This window comes from Heptranchias perlo, chromosome 13, assembly GCF_035084215.1.
Source record: "Heptranchias perlo isolate sHepPer1 chromosome 13, sHepPer1.hap1, whole genome shotgun sequence".
Taxonomy (NCBI): Eukaryota; Metazoa; Chordata; class Chondrichthyes; order Hexanchiformes; family Hexanchidae; genus Heptranchias; species Heptranchias perlo.
The window spans coordinates 2112943-2119176 of NC_090337.1; positions in this window are offsets into that span (position 1 = coordinate 2112943).

The following is a 6234-nucleotide window of genomic DNA, read 5'->3' on the forward strand; positions in this document are numbered from 1 at the left end:
AACCCAAGATCCTAATTCACTGCCGTGAGTTACACAGACTATTTAAACAATATGTCCACTCATCACCCTCTTTATGGCACTAACACCGTTTAATTTGTATAGTTTCAGTGTTTATTCTCCTTCCCCAGTCTCATCACTTTACACTTGTCGATACCGAGGATGAAATTGGCTCTTGACAATCACACAAAATGGGCAACAACGAAACAGCGGCCCGTTTAACACCGGACTCTGGGTGGAGTGGGACTGATGGGCCAATAAATATATAAAAATAGAGGTATAGGGCCTGATTTTAGCAGGCCTGTGGGTTTCCGGCGGGTTGGGTTTCGGGTGCGTGGCCTCCGCGCCCGGTGAAATTAGTGGGTTGCCCGCGCGATCGTAGCAGGCAACACACTAATTGGAACCACTTACCTGCTCCTCCGGGTTCCGCGCTGCTGGTCTGCACGTCGGGCGGGCTGCGCATGCGCAGTACGATCTGTCAGCTGGAGGCTCTCTAGTTAAAGGGGCAGTCCTCCACTGACAGATGCTGCAACCAATGGAACAAATTACAGCATGGAGCAGCCCAGGGGGAAGGCTGCTCCCAGTTTAATGATGCCTCACCCCAGGTATCAATACATGGGGTGAGGAGGAGGGGGAGGACAGAGATCTTCCACCCGGCGAGCGGGAGGAAGCGGCCAGCCTCTGCCACCAGGAAGGCCTGGCTCGAGGTGGCAGAGGGGGTCACCTGCGCCACCAACATATCGCCCACCTGCATACAGTGCAGGAGGCGCTGCAATGACCTCAGTAGGTCAGCCACAGTGAGTACACGTAGTCTTTCCCCTACACTCCATCTGCCACAACACTGCCCCAACCCCACATCTCCTTCGGCACTGCCAACACTACTCTGTCACATCACCCCTCACACCCACTCAAACCCCATCCTCATCTTACCTGCACCTACTCACCTCGCAAGTACTCACCCCGCCACTAACACGCAACCCAATCCTCATACAATCTCATGGCTCTATCCCATACTCACCCTCTCGTGCATCTCCCTCACGGCCAGCCTCACTCAACCTGCCACCACCTGTGCTGCAGCCACAGGGCATGCATCACATATGTGCAGTAGGCAGCGTAAGGCAAACGTGTCGTGAGCATGAAGGGGATGCACAAGGGTGTCTGAGGGTTTGTCATGGGTGTTACCCATATTGAATTTCAGAGCAACAAACATCACACATTATATTGGCACCACTACTGCCATGTCTCCGCGAATCCTGTCTGTTGTGTCCAATAATGCCCGCTCCTGGGTATCACTATGAGGACCCACCACTGATGCCACCCATTGTGTCACTGCAGAGTAGGTGCAGGTGTATTTGCAGGGCTCTCCCGCGCAGACGACTGAGAGACATCGGCGGTGTACCCGGCTGCACCCTGGACGGATGCGGAGGAGAAGTTGTGGAGGGCAGTGGTGACTTTGGCAACGACAGGTAAGCAGATGGTGCTGGGGCCAGCCAGGAGCAGCTCGGCATGAAAGAGCCTGCAGATCTCCACGATTACATGTCGAGTGAATCTGCGCCTCCGTGTGCACTGCTGCTCGGAGACGTCCGGGGAGCTTCGCCTCGGTCTGTGGACCATGTGGCGAGGGTAGTGCCCTCTGCGATGCTTCTCTCTGCGGTTGCCCTCCCTCCTGCTGTGCAGGTGGGCGTGCAACAGCACTGTGTTGGGGGGCTCCACGTCTCTGCGGCGGACGGCGTGGACTGCGAGGCTGCTGGGGCTGGTCATGCTGTTCGTCCTCCGAGGGTGTCCATGCACCACCCATCTGGCAGGTGTTGGTCTGAGGGGTTGTGCAGGGTAGGTGGGTGGTTCCTCGGACTGGGGCTGCGGTTTCGTGTCGGTCTGTCCTCTGGCTTGGCGGGGGGTGGTGTGGGGCAGGGGTTGCCCTATGTGACGCGGTGGCCTCCTGCGTGGGTGAGGGCTCTCCCCCGTGGAGTGCACCTTGGCAGCTGCCACAGGCTGCTGGCTGCAACACGCCTGGTTGGAGGGAGACTTTTTCCCCAGTGTGTGAAACACTCTGCGTTGAAGGTAAAATCCCACACTTCCTGTTTTGACAGCTGATTCAGCTCATTAAATGACCTCAACAAGCAAGGTAAGTACACTCAAGTGGAACCCCGCTGGCTTTAATTGCCTGCGGGATTCCCACCAGCGGGGGCCGCGCACGCAGCCCCGCACGTCATCGGGGAACCCGGAAGTGGCCGGGATCGTGGCGCGATCCGGTCACATGACTGGATATCGGGATTTTCGGGGCCCCCCCGCTGGAAACCCACAGGAAACCCGACGGTAAAATCGAGCCCATACAGTACAAAAGCAAGGAAGTTATTCTAAACCTTTATAAAACACTGGTTAGGCCTCAGCTGGAGTATTGTGGCCAATTCTGGGCACTTTAGGAAGGATGTTAAGGCCTTAGAGAGGGTGCAGAAGAGATTTACTAGAATGGTACCTGGGATGAGGGACTTTAGTTATGTGGATAGACTGGAGAAGCTGGGATTGTTCTCCTTACAGCAGAGAAGGTTGAGAGGAGATTAGATAGAGGTGTTCAAAATCATGAAGGGTTTTGATAGTAAATAAGGAGAAACTTTCCAGTGGCAGAAGGGTCGGTAACCAGAGGACACAGATTTAAGGTGATTGGCAAAAGAACCAGAGGCGACATGAGGAAAAAAAATATTACGCAGCGAGTTGTAATGATCTGGAATTCACTGGCTGAAAGGGTGATGGAAGCAGATTCGACAGGGAATCTGATGAATACTTGAATGGGTAAAATTTACAGGGCAATGGGGAAAGAGCAGGAGAATGAGACTAATTTGATAGCTCTTTCAAAGAGCCGGCACAGACACGATGGGCTGAATGGCCTCCTTCCGTGCTGTATCATTCTATGATTCTATGATCAAGTATGGAGTTTGGGTAGAATGGGACTGATGGCCCTCTGTGCTTCCTTAATCTCATTAATGACCGCAAAACATTCTCCCAGGCGCTGATAATTAACTTTTAAAAATATGGAGTCTCATTACTCCTGATTTTAATAGTTTTTGAACATTGTAAAACAAAACTGTTTTTAATTAACAAATTTTTTTTTTTTCTTTTTCTTTCTGTCTCTTTTAATCTTACCTTCTCCTTATTTCAATTTCTCTATCTCATGTTATTGTACATTTACTAACCTTATCGGGCACTTCCTGGATTTTATTCTCTGCGGCTTGTGAATGAGTTTCACTTCCTGGTTCTCACAGGATGGCTGACTTCAAGCTGATTGTTTGAGGGGACAGAGAGATCCTTTCCCACTCACACAGCCCGCGGAAGATCACCGCTGTCTTTTAAACTCAAATTTCAAGGAAGTTGCCACCAAAAAGAACGCGGTAACTTAGTGGGTGAATTTAAATCTATTGATCGGCGAATAGAGCTGATTCACCACTCAGAGCAATTTACAGGACATCATCCTTCCCAATGGCAATTTCCCCATGGCAAGGTGCCCCACCCCCCAAACCCCCCCTCCCCCCACTCCCTCCTCTCCCCGCCCACCACCCCTCCCCTCCCCCTCTCCCTCCACTCCCTCCCTCTCCCCTACCCCCTCCCCATCCCCTCTCCTCCCACTCCCTCCCCTCCCCAACCCCTCTCCATCCCCCCCTCTCCCCTCCCCAACCCCCTCTCCATCCCCCCCTCTCCCACCACCCCTCCCCTCTCCCTCCCCTCCCCCCACTCCCTTCCCTCCCCACCCCGCCCACCACCCCTCCCCTCCCCCTCTCCCCCCACTCCCTCCCCCCCACCACCCCGCCTCCTCTCCCCCCACTCCCTCCCTTTCCCCTCCCCTCCACTCCCTCTCCCCTCCACTCCCTCCCCCTCTCCCCTCCACTCCCTCCCCCTCCCCATCCCCTCTCCTCCCACTCCCTCCCCCTCTCCCCCACCCCCTCCCCGCCCCTGCCCACCACCACTCCCCTCTCCCCCACTCCCTCCCTCCCTCTCCCCCCTTCCCAACCCCCTGCCCTTCCCCTCCCCTCACCCCTCCCCACCGCATACCCTCACCCCACCCCCTCCCTCACACCCAACCCGTCCCCCTCCCTCACCCCATCCCCTCCTCCCCACTCGCCCGGGTCAGACTTGGGCTTGTTTGCAATTGCGCCCAAATTACAACACCGCACTGACACTCAATGTCAGGGCTCAGACAAGAGTGGCCATTGAGACTGTGTGAGTCAGTGCTTTTCGATGTACTCAGGGCTGCCCATAAATACCTCGAGAGACTCTGCTGACTGTTTAATGTTTCAACTGGATCGTCTGGACAGCCCACAGGTTTGCAAAGTTGGCAATGTTGATCCTGCACAAGTCCAAACAGGTGGGCCCTGTACAAGGACTCCAGCGAAAACCAGAGGGCAGCATGTACTTTGCAAAAGAGTTTGTAAAATTTAAAGAGACATTTCCACCCCATGAAACACTTTACCCTTCATTTAAAAACATGATGTGATGACATCATTTTCAGACACTGAAAAACATACTGGGTCCGCCCAAAAATTAAAATGGCCCCAAATCACTAACACAGCCCCCCAAAGAACCAGACACGGAGTCTCGAAAACAGAAAGAGCCCCCTAGAAAACTGACAGCCCACCAAACAGCTGACAGCCCCCCAGAAAACGGAGAACGAGCAAACAAACTACTCTGCCCTGTATGGTGTTAGAACATAAGAAATAGGAGTAGGAGTAGGCCATACAGCCACTCGAGCCCACTCCCCCATTCAATCAGATCATCGAATCATAGAATGGTTACAGCACGGAAGGAGGCTATTCGGCCCGCCAAGTCCATGCTGGCTCTCTGCAAAAGCAATCCAACTAGTCCCACTCCCCCACCCTATCCCTGTAGCCGTAGGGATGACAGACTTTAGTTATGTGGATAGACTGGAGAAGCTGGGGTTGTTCTCCTTAGAGCAGAGAAGGTTGCGAGGAGATTTGATAGAGGTATTCAAAATCATGAAGGGTCCAGACAGAGTAGAGAGAGAGAAACTGTTCCCATTGGTGGAAGGGTCAAGAACAAGAGGTCATAGATTTAAGGTGATTGGCAAAAGAACCAAAGGTGTCATGAGGAAAAACTTTTTTACACAGCGAGTGGTTAGGATCTGGAATGCACTGCCCGAGGGGGTGGTGGAGGCAGATTCAATCATGGCCTTCAAAAGGGAACTGGATAAGTACTTGAAAGGAAAAAAATTGCAGGGCTACATGGATAGGCTGGGGGCGTGGGACTAGCTGGATTGCTCTTGCATAGAGCCAGCACGAACTCGATGGGCCGAATGGCCTCCTTCTGTGCTGTAACCTTTCTATGATTCTAAGTCTATCACTATCCTCCTCACTGTTCACTACACTTCCAAGTTTTGTGTCATCTGCAAATTTTGAAATTGTGCCCTGTACACCCAAGTTCAAGTTATTAATATATATCAAGAAAAGCAGTGGTCCCAGCACTGACCCCTGGGGAACACCACTGTACACCTCCCTCCAGTCCGAAAAACAACCGTTCACCACTACTCTCTGTTTCCTGTCCCTTAGACAAATTTGTATCCATGTTGCTACTGCCCCCCTTTTATTCCATGGGTTTGAACTTTGTTGACAAGCCTATTATGCAGCACTTTATCAAACGCCTTTTGAAAGTCCATATTCACCACATCAACCGTATTGCCCTCATCGCCCTCTCTGTTACCTCATTAAAAAACTCTATCAAGTTAGTTAAACATGATTTTCCTTTAACAAATCCGTGCTGGCTTTCATTAATCAATCCACACTTGACCAAGTGATTGTTAATTCTGTCCCGGATTATCGTTTCTAAAAGTTTCCCCACCACTGAGGTTAAACTGACTGGCCTGTAGTTGCTGGGTTTATCCTTACACCTTTTTTGAACAAGGGTGTAACATTTGCAATTCTCCAGTGCTCTGGCACCACCCCTGTATCTAAGGATGTTTGGAAGATTATGGCCAGTACCTCCGCAATTTCCACCTTTACTTCCCTCAGCAACCTACGATGCGTCCCATCTAGACCGAGTGACTTATCTACTTTAAGTACAGCCAGCCTTTCAAGTACCTCCTCTTTATCAATTTTTAGCCCATCCAGTATCTCAACAACATATTCCTTTACAGTGACTTTGGCAGCATCTTCTTCGTTGGTAAAGACAGATGCAAAGTACTCATTTAGTACCTCAGCCATCGCCTCTGCCTCCATGAGTAGATCTCCTTTT